Genomic DNA, 17,275 nt, shown 5'->3' with positions numbered 1-17,275 from the left:
CAGGCCACTGCAAAGGGTTGAGCTCTGGCCTGAAGGATTTGGAAGGTTAACAAAACCAGCTCTGACTGTAGACGGACCCGGGCCTCTGTCCTGGTGAAAGATGTGCATTACCCTGAGGTGAGTGCAGCCCTCCTGCGGGGAGGAAGCGGTGTGAAGGATCAGCCTTCTCTCTTCTCAGCACCTGGACTGGGAGACAGGAAATCACACTCACCTGGAACCAGTCTTCACTTCCTACAATGGAACTTAAGAAGATCATCTTCAGTCAGAGTCATTCCCAGGAAGACAGGAGCCACTTTGTGTGTTCACTGATTTCTCACATAAAGCAAACCTTGATTAGGCCCTCCTTTGGCATCTCGTGGCCTCCCCCATTCCTTCCTCCCCCACCTAAACCACCCATCACCCCCTCCCCTCTGCACAAAGCTCAGCCCATTGACCTGGGTGAGACAACCACATTTCCACCTTGTTTCTTGGAGATGTTGCTCTTCTGGCACCCTCTCTCACCCATGAGGCTCTTTGAGGTTTCTTATTTCTGCCTCCTTCCCCACACTCGACATGTCAGGGGGCTCTGTGACCCCCTTCAAACACAGATCACAACTGTCGCTCTTGTCCTTGAGCCATAGTACTCTCACAGATGTCCCTTACCTCTCTCATTTAGTTATTTATATTTTTTTGCCTCACTTTTAGGGATTGAGGAATTATAAATCTGTATTCTCACTCATGATTCCAACATGAAACTTGGCTAAAACACCTTACGGTCCTTGACCTAAGACCCTGTCAATTTTATTCAAGTTTTTAGAACTTCTCTTTTGGGCCTTTTACAGCAGAATGACCACCTGTCTCTTCACCGAAATCCATAGGTGAAGCCAGAGCACAATGTGAAACGTCATTCTGTAAGTCGGCCATTCCTCATTTTCTCCACTATTGCCGTCTGGTTACTTACCTGGTCTGTCGGCACATGTCTTCCTCCCCCTCACCATGTGCCTCCAGAGTCTATTGTCAGAGCAGCAGCAATAGAGGGCCTCAGACATAAGTGAGAGCTTCTCAGTCTAGAGATGGCTCCTTCTCCCTGGGAGGAGAGGCTTTGGGCATTCCAGCCTTTTTCCTCCCCAGCCCAGCCCACCAGCTCTCTGACCTAACCTACTACCCTCCTCCTCTGCCCCTTGATTCCTTCTTGCCATCTTCCAACAGGCTAGGCAGACCTCTCCCAGAAATCTTCTCCCAGAAATCTAGTGGGTTTTATTTTTTCTTTTCTTCTTTTTCTTTCTGTTGTTTCCTCAAACACTACCTATTCATTGCAGTCTTCGGTAAACACCCTATTCTAAATTGCAGTTGTCACTTCCTGTATTCCAGCGTCTATCATTCTTATTCCCCTACCTTGCTTTGTTATCTTCTTCACATTACTCATCATTTTCTAACATACTGTGTATTATATTTTACTTATTTTTTAGTCGGTCTCCTCACAATCAATGTTAAACTCCATGAGGACGGAAGTTTTATCTGTGTCCCAGCACCTAGAACACTTCCCGGCACATGGTGCTTCCTCTATAAATGCATGTTCAGTAAATGGACTCTAAACACTGCAGCCAAGCCCGGGACATGGTCATTCCCCATCCAGTCCCTCACAGTTGCAGTTACATTCCTCAGTGCAATGCACATAGCCCTTAACTGGCCCCATAGGTTTCCCATAGCAGGAAGATTACAAAGGCATAGCCCCTTTCTTCAGAAGAAATCTATCCAGACTTTTTTCCAGTCAGTAATTATGCCCCAACTCTAACTAGATTTTTCATTACCAGTGTCACCTTTTTTAAGGGACTCTTTGGAGTGTGGGTGACCTTGTACACACCCCTATTCCTCATTTGAGGGCCAGCATGGAGATAAAGAATGGCCCTGCTATTATTACAAGTTGTCAATAAACATTATTTGCTTGATCAATCCAGGCAACCTTTATTCTGACGGAAGAGACAAATCAGTCAAATCAGTTATTTGACAAGGTGACAAAGACACAATCTGGCTAAAACGAAATATTCTACCAATGGGGTTGATTTTGTTTAGAAACATGACTTTGCTGTAAGATTATATACAATACACATATGCCCAGTCATTAAAATCCTTAGAGAATAAGCCCAAACTTGCTTCATTTACTTGTCTTAAAAGTAGGAACTACTGTTTGTGGGGAGACATGGCGGGGGCGCTCCTACCCACTTCCCTATGCTAGTATCTGTGAGCTTCAATAGTGAGAGCCAGATAGTTCGCACCTGAGGTGGGGTGGGGAACTAATATTTATAGAGTAGCTACCCTGGCTGAGCACTGTACATGCCTACTGCTACTTATTTCTCAAAATAGCCTTAAGAGATAGGTTTTATCATTGCATTTTACTGATGAGAAAACTGAGCTGCAGAGAGATTCAGTAATTCTCCAATGTCATTTGATATGTGGTGTCAGAGCTGAGATTTAAACCAAATACTGTCTGATTCTAATACCAGTTTCCCTTAATGTTCCAATCGGTAGTCCTCGTCTCATTTATTCTCATCTAGGCTACTTGGATAAAAACTGTTTATAAAATAGCCAAAGGTTCAGAAAGAAAAGCAGATTATATACCCAATGCCTTCCCCCTTGCACGATCCTTAGAGTGTAACTGCTCTGCAGCTATGTACACGCGTGTTGAGGGGTGAGCCATTCTTTAGTTATTATTCAAGGTCAACCATTACATATTTAATCTCTATTGAGACTCATCCAATTTCTAGAGAGAAATCCACCTTAAACTGTCTTAAGAAATAAAGAAAACATATTGGCTTCCTAAAAAGTCCCATGAGCAGCACTATTTCAGCAATGGTGGAATGCTGCTGCTAAAATTATGGCATCAGAAATATGTCTCTTTTTATCACGTCTGTATTTTTTTTCATATTAGCATTTTGTCAACAAGCTCTCTCTTTGAGGTGGCAAGTTGATCACAATTAGCTACACTTAGCTTATCTGAGCAATCACAAGAAAAAGGTATTTTCATTCTTGATATTTCCAGGTAAATCCAGGAGTTGAGTCTCACCAACCTGGCTAGGACCATGCGTTGATGGTGACCTCAAAAAAATGGCCAAGATAATGGAACAATTTAGTTAGCCAGACAAAGGTCATGGAATGGAGTCAGCTCTGCTCAAACAAATATACTACAAGTTGGGGGAAGTGTTCTCAAAGGCAAATCAAAGTATGATCAGAATAATGGCAGATGAGGCTGGACAGGCAAAAATAATAAATATCCACCAAACCAACTGTGTGATATAGGACAGCTTGTATATCCTCAATGTATATCAGTTTCCTCATCTGTAAAACAAAGATGTTGTGTACCTCACAGCATTTGTTGAAGATCCAATAATATAATGTCTAAAATTGCTTAGCATAAAGCTTGATACTTTGTAAGTCCTCCAAATGGCACCTTATTATTTTATATCATATTGTCCCAGGCCTGATGACTATCTTCTTGTGGCTTTATGCACACAACTGGATTGCCGTATTTTCCATATGCTTCTAGCTTCCTAACTAAATGGATCAGATTTCTTAGGGGATCTTTTCATTGTTGATGGCTGGACTGTCCACGGGAAGCCGGAACTTTCAGAAAGGCTGCTGCTAAAGCTGTTGGCAGCCATTATTATTCAACAGGGGTTGTGTGTGTTTGACTTGTGTAGACACAATGTGAGGCAAAGGTACACATCTCATTATCCTATGAGTCCTCTAACATGTTGCTGTTTGGTCATAATCTCCTATCCCCAAAGACGAGGAGGGACAAGGAGACAAGAAAAGTAACGCACAGAACAGATTGTGCTTTGATACACATGAAAGGTCTGGGGCGGGGGGAGAATAACTTCATCTGTAAAAAATATTCCATAAAGTTTGGCCTCGGTAGCAATTAACTGGCTGAGAAATATCTTTTTGGGAACTCATATTAAATAAGCCTTAGAGATGAGCTTCTGGGGACAATTTTGCCTTGCCTTCCCTTTCTTCAAGTCTGTTCTGTAAATATTTCATGATAGGTGCTGAAAGCTGACTTTGCCTCCCTGGTGGCAGCTATCATTGTTCTAGAAAACACGGTTTTTAAGCAAAATCCTTTGGAATAAAAAAAAAAAAATCCTTTGCTTAAAAAAAAAAAAAAGGTCAGCTAAATTTCTAACATTGGAATATGAAAATGGCACAGGAAGCAAAGGAATGCTGGGGAGCAACTGGCCATGATAAGAACAATTCAGTCTTCTCATTTTGTTTTCGATACGTTCTTTGTCTGAACATAATTTTTCCCCGCAATTCAGAAGAAGAAGGTGAGTCGCAATCAATATTCCCTCATCAACCAGCATCTCTAGATTCTAGAGATGTATGTATGAGCAAAACAGGCAAGATTACTGCTCTCAAGATCTTATGCCCTAGTCAGGGAGACAGCAAATCAACAAATAATTAAGCAAGAAAAATATCAGAGAATGAAAGTAAGCCAGAGTTGAACTAGGTGTATGCAACAGGGCAGAGGTGGCAATGTTGGGCCAGCTTGTTACAACAGGTGAGCTGAAGCCCTGCTAGATCTCATTTCCAAGCCAGTGCACGCATCCTCCAGCTGTGAGAGAATGATTCTGTGGCATGGTTTAAACCTGCAGTCTTTCCAGGAGAATTGTCCTTGGCTGGTAGGAGATGCTTATAACGCAGTCAATGACTGATTGATACCATGGTACCAAAACCTGGCTCCTTACTTCAAACCTGGCCACCACCTTGATTTATGCGCCAGACCCCTCACCACCACCACAACCCATAGATCACCCCAAGGCTAGACATTACCTAAAATCACATCAATGACCACATCCTTGCTCTCTTCTCCTCCATGCCACCTTCACTCTTTTACAGGTTTTCCTAAGCATATACTTCAAATAAACCGTGTGTTCTTAAACCAATCTCTCAGGCTTTGTTCTTGGAAATCCAACCAAGACAGTGATCCTGGAAGGCCTCTTTTAAGTTATTCTGTTTAGGTTGGGAAATGAGTGACAAGAAGGAGACAGAAATGTAAACATCTGGTGAAACAAGCTGGACGTGCTTAAAGAACTAAGAGAAAGTCTTGGGTGGAGAGCACTCAAAAGGGGGGAAGTGGGAGGAGGTAGTTTTAGGCCGTTGTATGTCCTATTTTTTGTTTTAAAAAGAATTCCACTGGAGAATAGATAATGTGGGAGTCAGTACCAAATAGCAGAATGCAAAAGATGACCTTGGTGTGGACTAGCAATTACTGTGTGCGTGTTATGGGCTAGACAGTTCACATGCACATTCTACGTTCCAATAATTCTGTGAGGTAGGTATTATTTAGCCACTTTAGAGATAAGGAAACTGAGGCACAGATTGCTTAAATAGCGTATGTAAAGCCACACAGCTATTAAGTGGTAAATGTCTGATTTAAACCAGACTATCTGGCTCTAAAATCTACATTTTTGTTATTTGAATGTTTTCTTCATCTGATTTCCTTGTGGATCGTTTTCTCTGACAATAACTTACTCACTTTGGCTTGCCGTGTTTGGTTTGTCAGAGGTGTTGAAGTGTCTCTCTCCCATTGGGGATATGAGTCCCTTCTGAAACATCAACCTATTGGGCCCCTGAAAGACTGGTTGCCATTATTCAAGCACAGCTGTTTGTAATTACGAGATGCCCTACACTTTCCCTTTTTGTCAACATAATTACTCTCAATTATATGAACACTCTGCCCTGAGCAGCCCAGAGATCCACTCCCCTGCCAACTACAATGGTTGATCTCCAAGGTCCCTGCCCCTCCAGTCCAAACATATGGACTCCCTTTTCAGCCTCAAGCACAAAAGGGTTCAGGTCCAAAACCAGTGTGAACATAAGCTACTTCTTGCTTTGTCTATATCACTATGACAATGCAGGAGGTGGTTAAATTACCTAGAGCCATGTTTGGAATTGTAACAAAATCAATGACTTTGTCAACTAGAGGGACATTTTTAATGGGTATTTAATTTCAAAGTGGTTTTCTTGCCTTGAAGAGCCATAGCAATTCCAAAACTCCTTCTCTTAACATGATGCAGACAGAAAAAGAGAAGCCAAATCCATTTCAGTAATCAATTTAGAATTAGAGAAGAGACCTTCTAAAGTTCACACAGTACACAGGTTTGAAGAACAGCAAATTAGAGATAGCAGTAGCTAAAACTTTTTACATGGTTGAAGAAGGTTCTAAATTAAAATCTAAACTGTGAGAAAGGGCAGATTAAAATGTTCTCTGTAGTTAGTGTAAAATTACAAAATAAATACAAGAGGAGTCCAATGCGCAGTAGAATACAGAAGGAAAAAAGAAAGAGACTTATCATTTACTTAGCCTCCCTCTTGCTGGGCATGTTTTAAGGTGTTTTACCTCTATGATGACACTTAATCCTACACCAATCCTATGGGAGTGATTATTGATATTCTGGTTCCCTGTGGAGGAAATGGACTCAGAGAGTTTAACAACTTGCCAGAGACTATACGCCTAATAAATGGCACAGATGGCATCTGAGTTCTGGCCTGTGGTTTCAAAGCCTCCAATAACTTTCCAGTCTACAATAGAAAAATGGAAAAGTGAGTGAACAAGGGAGAAGTGGAGAAGAGGAAGAAAACATGAACAGGACAGACAGGTTTTCTTTGGAGATACCTGACCAAGAGGATCAAGCAGCTCTTTCATTTGGTGTTGAGGGAATGATTAGAGATATACAGAATCCCAAAGTACATTCATTGCAATTTGAGGAGTGTGTGCAACAAAAATAACTGTCTATAATTTCCTATTATTGAGTCCTTAATGTATGGTTCAGTTGCTCTCAAATAGTCCTCTTTGACCCTATTTAATACTCAAGGACCATTGAAGTCTTTGTAATCTGTGGGTCATGCAGCTTGCTCTGTCTTCTCTCAACAGAAGTCAGAGCCTAAACACATTCCATGTCCACTAGAGTAAGGCAGAGCTTAAACTTGGACTGCTCAGAAGAGGGTCATTAGTTGTCCCAGATCTAATCCCAGACCTGAGAGATCCCTGAAGTTAAATCCACGTGGAGGATGGAGCTGTTGATAGGACTCTTTCCAAACAATTTCCAATGACCTACTTGGTCTCTCTGTCCTATATTTTGGTCAGTTTCTTTAAGCAATTCCTTGTGTTCTAGTGGATGTACAGGCAGAAGGTGTACATGCAGGTGGACACTGCAGACCCTCTGCCAGAGGACAAGCAGTTGCTGCTGGGGGAGCCGCAGCCTCCTCTGTGTAATATCCTATTTGGAGAAACCTCTTGGGAGACTCTTAACTTTAACGTGGACTCTCCCTAATTGTCCCCATTAACATGGTCCTGCTTCTATTCAAGTACTCGGATACTGTCTGTGCCTGATGGGAAAAAGTACATGTTCCTTTTTTTTCACTGTCTTTGTTCATATATTTGGCTCATGCTTTGCATTTTTTTTCCTTGTCCACCTAGAACTCAAGCTGATTTGCTATGAACCCTTTTCTGAGTAATGCACAGAAAACTACAATGATAGCATTTTCCTTTGTCCTCCGAGATGTCCTTTGAGAATTGATAAACGCGACTGCCAATCTTAGCAGGGGTCAAAGAGAACTGTATTCAGAAAGGATAAGCAGAAATATGATCAAGAGAGCATTTTCAAGTCTCTGTAAAATGCATTTTGCTGAATTGACAAGGCTGAGAAGCCAACTAACAAAAGACAATCCTCTAACTAAAACAGCGTGGGATGTTCTGGCTTTCAGGACCTATCTTCTCATGGAGAGGCAGCCATCTAGCTCATTCAACTATTAACATATGTGGTACTAATAGAATATTTGGAATATGACTAATGCTGGGTCCACTTTTCATAATTCCTTTCCCATGAATGTCTAATTAGGTCCGTGTGATAAAGAGAAATATAATAACAACAACCAGCCATTTCTGACTATCCCATGTTGGGGACTGGTCTAAGCACTGCTCCATGTACTGTCAGTGGCAGCCCTATGAGGTAAATAATATTAAAACCCCCACTTTCCAGGTGAGAAAAGGGATGTTTATTAGAGATAAAGTGTTGCCATGGTCGCACTCTAGGCAGATTTGACATCAGGTTCGGTCCTCTTAGCATGCTGTATCTCTCTCTAGGTTAATGGCAGGTTAGAGCCCAGGCACGGTAGGGAGGCCTCGCCACTCTTGGGTACCACAAAGAAGAGAAGAGGAGATCTGGAAGGCATGGGGTGCTGCCAAATGCCAGGCACCATGCGAGGCTCTTTATAGACTCTTTATGATATAATCCCCACCGCAATCACTCTGGCAGGTCACATTCATTATCCTCATTCTGCACATATGGGAATATAGGCTCAAAGCTGTGAATGTGGCCCTAAGGACATTCATTTACTCATGCTCCATTCACCTGGACATCTATGAAGCATCATGCCCTGTGCTGGATGCTGGAGTGAATGACAGAAGTGACAGCTCAGGGAAGGAATTGGACACTAACCTGAGAGCCACATGAATGGATACATGATCACAAGGGTCACAGGGATGAGCCATGGTGCTCTCAGAGGGAGCCTTTCCTAATTAGGGGTCAGAGAAGGCCTCCCTAAGGAAGTAGCTAATGATTTGAAGCCTAAAGGGTGCAAAGAAGGTAGTGAAGAGGAGAGGCAGGATCATTTCAGGCAGATAGAAGAGCAAGTACTAAGATTCTGCAGGGAGAGCAGGGGCACAGGGAGTTAGAACCTTAGGTGGCCACGCTGTCCAGTGGATCGAGACATTATAGCCTGTCTGACCTGCCCCTAGGGCTGAACTCTCACAAGCAAAGGCCATATAACACTTGTTTGCGAATCTTATATTCACTAACCTGTCATTGGGTCCTTCCCAGTCCTTCCAGTTTCAGAATATTCTACTCTACAGAACCTAGTCTTCATAAGCCCTTGTCCCTGATATAAGAATCCCTATCCATCCAACCTTATTCAACACTCAGGTTTGGATAGCAGAGAATTTGGATTGTGAGAGATACTTGTACTTTTTGGTGGGATTCCACAGTGCTTTCTGAATGCCAGGTCATCCTGGTGCTCTCTCTCCATTCACCTGCGCTTCTGCTAATCTCTGACCTCATCAGTGAGTTTCCTGGACCTATCATAAACCGTGGTCACCTGTTGCCAGCTGTCTTTCCACCTGTACTTCTGGTAATCAGTAGATGCCATCTGGCTCCTTACCTGTATGAACTCTGGGCGACTGATGCTGCCCATCTGCTTTTGTCTGCTCATCGTCTGCTTGAACGGTCACTCTGGATACTGGATGCCATCTTAGCCTCTTGCCAGGACCATTTGCCTGCCACCTGTTCTCCCCTCCCTGGGACAGACAGCTTGCTTTTGTGCTGACCTTTGCATACTGTGTTGGGTACTGACTCAGCAATCATGCTCTCTCTGAGTCCTTGTGACCTGGAACCTTCACAAGCAGGCGATCCAGACCCCGAGTAAAGCCGATTGAGTTTCAGCCGGTCAGGCTGTTTGCAAGTGGGACCGGATTTGTTTGGCGGCCCTAACCCTGGATCATTTTCACCAGTGGTAGATTGTAGGCTTCCACTAACCCCCAGCACAGGTTCCCAGTGTATTAGTCCTTCTGCTTCACTTCTTACTTTGCTTTCTGGCTCACCACACTTGTCTGGGGTCCCACTTTCTTGCCTAGTCACTGCCACATGCCTTTTCTTAGGGGAAGTTCTTAAATCCAGTCTCTGGCCGGGCTTTTCTGCCAGACTGAATGGACTGTGGTGAGCCACAAGCCACTTGACTGGGAGCCATCCACTGCCCATGTCCATGTTCTTCTTCTAGAACAGCCTCCATCTGCTTGTGGTGTTTGGACTGTGGTCCCCACCAGTGGGTCAGTCCACACATGTTGTCTTGAGAGAGTTATTTAATTTTTCTGAGTTTCGGTTTCCTCATCAGTGGGGTTAATAACTATGTCTATATTATAGATTTATGGTGAAGATTAAAAGGTTGACTTGTAGTTCATTTGAAAGACTGCCTGAGAGACAGTGCACTCTGAACCAAGCTTAGTTATTATCCTTGCTTCCTGCCTTTCTCACTAGTGTGCTGCGAATGGGGACCTGGTTAGGTGTGGCTGACATTTCAGACCTACTCTTAGCCCTAGAGTGGTTGGCCACATTGGCAAGACCACATAGGATCCTTGCTTGGTCTCCAAATCACAGACCCTGTAGGAATCAGAATGTGAAAAGGGAATAAACTTGTATCCAACCATCCATTCATTGTTTTATTCATTCATGAAATATTTAAGTCTGTGTTCAATGCAAGGCATTGAGCTCAATGCTTTCCATGCCTTGTCTCCTGTACATAGCTCCTTGGGTTGGGCATTTCCCTGGAGCTGGAATCCCCATGGAAAGCTAGACCCACATACCCTGCCCCAATAAGTTCTGCTTTTTGAGCCAATTAATTCCTTGTCAGATAGTATGTTCTGAACAGGCAGAGGAAGCTGAAATGTTCCACATATGCCACATGCTCCCCATCCCTGCCAATGGCACCGGATCCAGACTTGGTGTGGGAGAGGGGATTTAACCTGAATCCACAGAGCCACCCCTAGAAACCTATGGTTTCCAATATCCATGGGTCTCTGACCCACTTTCCATGCTTTACACCCCATAGACCTCTCCCCTCGCTGTCCTCTGGCCCTGCTTGTCTGCAACTATGGCTGTGTCATTCTGTGCCACTAAGCCCTTCAAGGCGGGGTCCCCATCTGTCTGAGTTATCCATGTCCTTCACCGATCCAATGTTCCTGATTGCCATTATGCTAAGCAAGCACTCTGGGCAAATTGAAAGCAGACATTTGTTCCTCCTAGAATAAAATATAAAGCCACGGCCCAATGTCCTGGGTACTCTGATCAGATTTGGAAATATGTCCTTAATTAAGACTGCCAAATTGAAAGTTAGTTCTAAAAAATGGTTTCATTAGTAATAGGGGAAACTATTTTCATGCATGAGATTATTGACAGTTTTGTTGCTTTAAAAAGAAATGAAATGTTAAAAAGAAGACTCGAATAAGAGGCTGGAAAATAACCTATCCCAGGCAATGAGTAAGGAAGTTCCTCTGTGGTTTTCATGCCTGCCTCTTCATGCTTCTTTTTTTTTTTAAGTTGCAAATTGTCCCCAGGGATAGCAGTGCTAAAAGGAAGGATTGGGAGACAGGCATGCCCTTTGGAAAATTCTGTCTTGCTAATTTATAAAAGTTGGTTGATCGATTGATTGATGGAAGGATTGATGGTGCTTAGGAAGGGTGAAGAACTATTCAGACTGGCCCGCCAGTTGATCTGGGTTGGCAAACATCCACCTGGTACTTAAGTGGGTAGTAATCTGGACCCTTCTAAGTGCAGCTAAATGACTCAGGGACATAGTGGCTGTTGTGGACAGCCCAGTGAGAAGAGAGGTGAGTTCTCTTTTAAATGTAGACTCAGTTACAGGCTCACTGAGGATCAAAGTTGAATGGCTTCACCTCACTTGGTCCTGTTAATTCAGATGGAAAACTGAGTGAGAAGCAGGTCACACACGTGGAGAAGGTTTGTAGCTACCAAGGGCAGCTTTTATAGGGTAACGTGGTCCATGAGGAAGGAAGAATAGCTAAAGTGGATGGGTAGACAGGGATGAGGAAGTGGTGCAGGTGCCTTGGGGATCAGGGATCTTCATTACCATCAGGAGCATCATGCTGGAAATTTTTTTCCACTTCCTACCACCAATTGTTGCCAAAAGTCCCTGCTTACTCTTAGATCCGCAGTGCGAATGGCTGCCCCAACTTGGGTAGGGCCTCTGCGAAATGTAGGAAATACAGTGGACATTTGGGGAATGGACAGGGTTCTTGAGATGAAAGCCACTCAATGTATGTGTACACCTGGCCCAACAAGAGAAAAACAGCAGCCATATTTAATCTTCCCTCTGTCTCACCAATCAGCTCCAGCTGGAAGTTTTGGTTTCCTGGCTCTTGCTGGAGTGGCTCTGGGCTCCTCGGGTTAAAGTTTGCTCGACACTGATTCTGCCTTCACAGATTTCCGAGCCTGACAAGCAAGTGTAAGCTCTGGCTGTCACTCAGCACCTTTTCTTGCACCTTTCACACTCATTTCTGCCTAAGTGTTCTGCCAGCCCAAGTCTGAAAGGAATAACCATCAAAACTTCCTGTAGAAAGCAAATACACTGCTGGATATTTTCCTATGGTGAATTTATCAAATTCTTTGCCGTGAAGCTAGTGATGGAAGAGCCTAAGTTAGGTGTGCTCGCTCTCTGAACCTCCAGTCAAGCGTAGCCTTTGAAAAGAGAGATAAATCGGTGTCCTCCACTCACCATAGAAAATGATCATTTTCTGCTGGTACCCAGAGCCAGACAGGAAACCATTGATCATCCTGAACAAACATCCTTCTATAAATCTTTATTTTTTCCAAAGATAATTGGGAAGACAATGGTTTCTGAATTTACTCTCAGCAGTTGCCTCCCTTTTACTTTTCTGGGTGTATTTGTTTTCAAACCCAAAATGTACTGCATGGTTCCATCCATCAAGGTAAAGGAACCCCAAATTATTTCCTATTTCAGCTCCTATGTGTCAAGCTTGAAAATTCTCTTAACTCACTGGCTTTGTAAAGTGCTTGGCGTTCTCCACCACAGGTGAGCACGTCGTGTTGCCTCGCTCTTCGCAAAGGATGTATCCACACTACTAGTCCCATCACTCTGTTTGGATTCAAGTCTTTCACACCTTCTCTTCTTTTAACTCATTTATTAATTTACTCATTTCACATGCAACAGATTTTATGGGCGTCACTATGCCAGGATACCTGGTTATTAAAATAGACCAGACGACAGGTGCATGTGCCTGAGGTCTACCCAAATGAAAGTCTTCTGGGCCTTGGCTTTCTTATCAGTGCCCTGTGTGGTGTGCAGCTAAAGCAAATAAAATCATTTCGGTGAGTCACATTCATAACTACACCTATTCCTTTCCAGTTCTAAAAATCATTTGAAACATTCAAAGTCTTGAACTTGGCATTTTGGGTTTTCCGAACTCTTAATTAGCTGTGTTGCTGCCACATCAATATATTAAGACCTGTATTCATATTTTTAAAAAATCTAGGTTATTATAATGTATAACTTTTAATAAAACCTCCCAACAATAGTAATGCAAATCATAGCAGCCTTGAACGGTAGATGGATCAAAGCCACCACCTCATACCCAGCTGCGGTACTTATTCAGTATTTGCACAATAACCTTTCAATAGAAAAATGTGCTCTCACAATCTGGGCCTCTGCAAGGGGCCCACCCACATGATTGACAGGCACAGCCTCTGTGTTGTACTGTTATGTGCAAATATAATGGAAATGATTTTTAACGTGGCAGAAACAAATGTCTACTCTTATAAGATTTCACAAGCATCTATTGAGTTCAGATGTCACCAATACGATGCAGATGGTTCTTTTTGTATGTGTATCAAGTGCACTCCCATGAACAGAGGAAGATGTCAGATCTCACTATAAAGGCTGTTTGAATAGATTTGAAAACAATAAATTAAGAATGATGAACCAAGTTACCTTTACAGTAGGGCAATCTGGAAAATCCAATGTTGACCATGTGATCAATGTTAACCTCATATTTTATATAATAAAATAATTTGGCATCATACACCTCCTGAAGTGATTGTGCTGGATGGGACAGAATATTTCTTTTATAGAAGTTCTATCAAAAATGCACATCATGAATCTAATCCTGAAACGAACACAAATTGAAGGATAGCCTATAAAACAAACAAACAAATAGCAGTTTGACTCTTCAAAAATGCCAAAATCATGAAACAGAAGGAAAAGAGGAGAAACTATTCCCCATTTAAAAATACTGAATGAAAGTCATAACCCTGGATTAGAGCCTGGGTCAGACAAAGAAAAAAATATATAGATTAAAGATCTATCTATTATCTATCTATCTATCTGTCTGTCTGTCTGTCTGTCTGTCTAACATCTATCTATCTGTCTATGTATCATCTATCCAAATTTCCCTTCTATCTCTGTCTCTTTCTGTGTGTATAGCGCCTGGGAAGAAGGAGATTTATTTACATAACTATCACAGTTATTTGATGTCAGGAAATTTTACACTGACAAAATAAAATATTATCTAACCCTCTGTCCATATACAAGTTTTGCCAGTTGTCCCAATAATGCCCTTTAGAGAAAGGTTTTGCAAATATAGCCCACCCACCATCTGTTTTCATAAGGAAAGTTTTAATGGAAGTAAATCATGCCCATTTGTTTACATGTTGTCTATGGCTGCTTTCACTTTACAACCACAGAGTTGATTAGTTGCAACAGAGAACATATGGTCCATAAAGCCTAAAATATCTATTATCTGTCTCTTTATAGAAATAGTTTGCCAACCCCTCACTTAGAGCTATTCTACTCCAGTCCCGTCCACTGTTATGTAAAGCACTCAATTGTCAGGCCTTCACAGCTCCTTTAATCTGGATTAGTTCTTCATCTTTTCTTTGTGTTTCTTAACTTTGACATTTTTTAAGAGTACAAGTCAGTTATTTCGTAGAGTTGCACTCAACTCGAGTTTGTCTGTTTCCTCATGATTAGGTTCAGGTTATTTATTTTTGTCAGGACTACCACTGAAGTGATGTTACATCCTTTTCGATGCATCGTATCAAGAGACATGTGATATGTATGTTAGTTTTAATTTTTTCCAGTTTTATTGAGAAATAATTGACATACGTCACTGTATAAGTTTAAGATGTACAGCATGATGGTTTGATTTATGTATATTGTGAAATGACTACCACAGTAGGTTCAAGCTAACGTCTATCTTCTCATTTAGATATAATAAAAAGAAAAGGAGAAAAGAAAAAAGGAAGAAATTTTTCTCCTCATGATGAGAACTCCTAGGATGATTTTATCCCTATATTGACGATATTAGCGTGGTCAGTTGGCTAAGAGGGTACCCACCAGGAAAAAACATAGTTTGTTTGGTCTAAAGGACATTATTGGGAAGATAAGTAACGTTCAAATATGGGCTGCATATTAGGTAGCAATAATCATCAATATTGAATTTCCATTATTTTTTAATTGTTCTGTGGTTATATATAAAATAATGTCCTTGTTCTTAGGAAATTTGTACTTAATTATTTAGGGATGCAGGATCATTATAATTACCACGTATCAACTGAGTCAGGACACACACACACACACACACACACGCACACGCACACTCAATCTCAATGTGGAAAATGTTACCATTTAGTCAATTTAGGTGGAGTATGTCGATGTTCATTGTACTATAACTTTTGTGTAGATTTAATATTCTTTAAATAAGAAGTTAAAATAATAATGTAGCTGTATCACCTGGCACATAAGACAGAATAGAGTGGGAGGAAGGAAGATAAAAGTGAGGCTGAGCGTGAAGGATATTTTCCTCTGTACTGCATGAGCATCTGTAGTGACCAGTGGATCATGAGGGAGCTTCCAGAGGGAAGCACCTGGCCTATCGTCACATTGCCAGCCACAGCATTTGCCCACTGCCTGGATAAAATTGATTTTTATTTAATTGAACAGAATGCTTGGGCACAGTTTTGATTTACTTATGAAAGCTACAACTACCAAATAACTTAGAGAAAAAGGAAAGCCAAGAAGGAAAAACAAAAGTGACACTAAGAAATTATAAGAGAATTGAAGTAAACTGAAACATGTCGGCTATAAAAATAATGCAAATTACTAAAGAGTAATGTCTCAGGGTTAAAACAAAAAAGCAAACTAGAATATAAGCTATTTGCAAACAGACAGGCCCGCAACAAAAACTGCAGAAGGAACAGAGAGTAGATAGTGTTTGTTAGGGGCTGGGGGTGGGGAAAATGGGGAGAGGTCAGTAAAAAAGCTACAAATTTTAGTTATAAAATTAATAAAGTCTGAGGACCTAATATATAGCATGATGCCTACAGTTGATAACAATGTATTATATAATTAAAACTTCCTAAGAGAATAATACTTAATGTTCTCACCAAAGAAAAAAAAAAAGGAAATATGTCAGGTGATGGATGTGTTAATTGACTTGATGGCGAGAATCCTTTCTTAATGTATACATATATCAGATCATCACATTGCACAATTTAAATATCTCACAATTTTATTTGTCAGTTATACCTCAACAAAGCTGGAAAAAAATACAGAAGGGAGGAGCAACAATAGATTAGTCAAATGAGAATGCAGAAAGCAGATGCAGCAAAATTAGTAACAGCCAAAAGGGAATGAAAGGGCAAAAGTATAAAAAGATACCAACAGTATTATTTTATGTTTGAAAATGAACAATCCACAATGAAGATGTAACATTCACAGAATGAATAATAAGAACTCAAACAATATAAAGGAAAAACTGTTAGAAACTCAAGGAGAAATTGGTAATACCATGATTATAATGAATTCAAAACATAAATTTCATCCTTTGAAACATTGAGAAGACAAAGAAATTTTACATATTGAGAACTTGATTAATTAATGTTTCATTATATGTATATATCAAATATATACTTATAGAAACTTCCTATAGAAAATACACTTTTTTTGATGCTATACACAGAGAGATCATACCAGATACTAAAAAAAAATCTCACTGATCTCAAGAGCAGAAATTCTACAAGTCACAACTGACTAATTGTAATGCAAACATACCAAATACTTAATACAAAATAACAACCTTTGACAAAACACCCACTTAATAATTATAATTATAAAGACAATTAATAGATTTAAAACTAAATAATCAAGAATTAAGCAAAAAAGCTGTAAACATTTCTTTTTTTATTTTAATTGAAGCAGAGAACAAAATTAACTTTAAAGTTTTTTCAAAATTAATTAGTATCAAGCTATCATCACAGTTCAGAGATCATTTCACACAAAGTTATACTTAAGAAAATTCATACAATTTACTACTAAAAATGAAATACACTTTCATTCAATTATAAAAGCAAAGAACAATGAAACCTTCCTAGAAAAGGAATAGAAAATAACATAATAAAAATAAAACCAAAATTCAAAGAATTACAATAAGATGTGATAAAATTGAGAAATCAAAGACCTGATTCTTAGAAAAGAGCAGAAGATGGATATATTTGCCAGTATGAAAAATGGCAAAAAAAAAGTATAACATTGTGCATGCAAAGTAGGATTTATACACAGACATGTGAGTGAGTGAACTAATAACAATGGGATGCAATATGTCATTAAAAGCTTAATAACGTGCATGTCACTGATAAATGCACGACTTTCTAAA

The sequence above is a fragment of the Rhinolophus ferrumequinum genome, chromosome 16 (genome assembly GCF_004115265.2).
Source record: "Rhinolophus ferrumequinum isolate MPI-CBG mRhiFer1 chromosome 16, mRhiFer1_v1.p, whole genome shotgun sequence".
NCBI classification, from domain to species: domain Eukaryota; kingdom Metazoa; phylum Chordata; class Mammalia; order Chiroptera; family Rhinolophidae; genus Rhinolophus; species Rhinolophus ferrumequinum.
Note: the sequence above shows the minus strand (reverse complement) of the source record.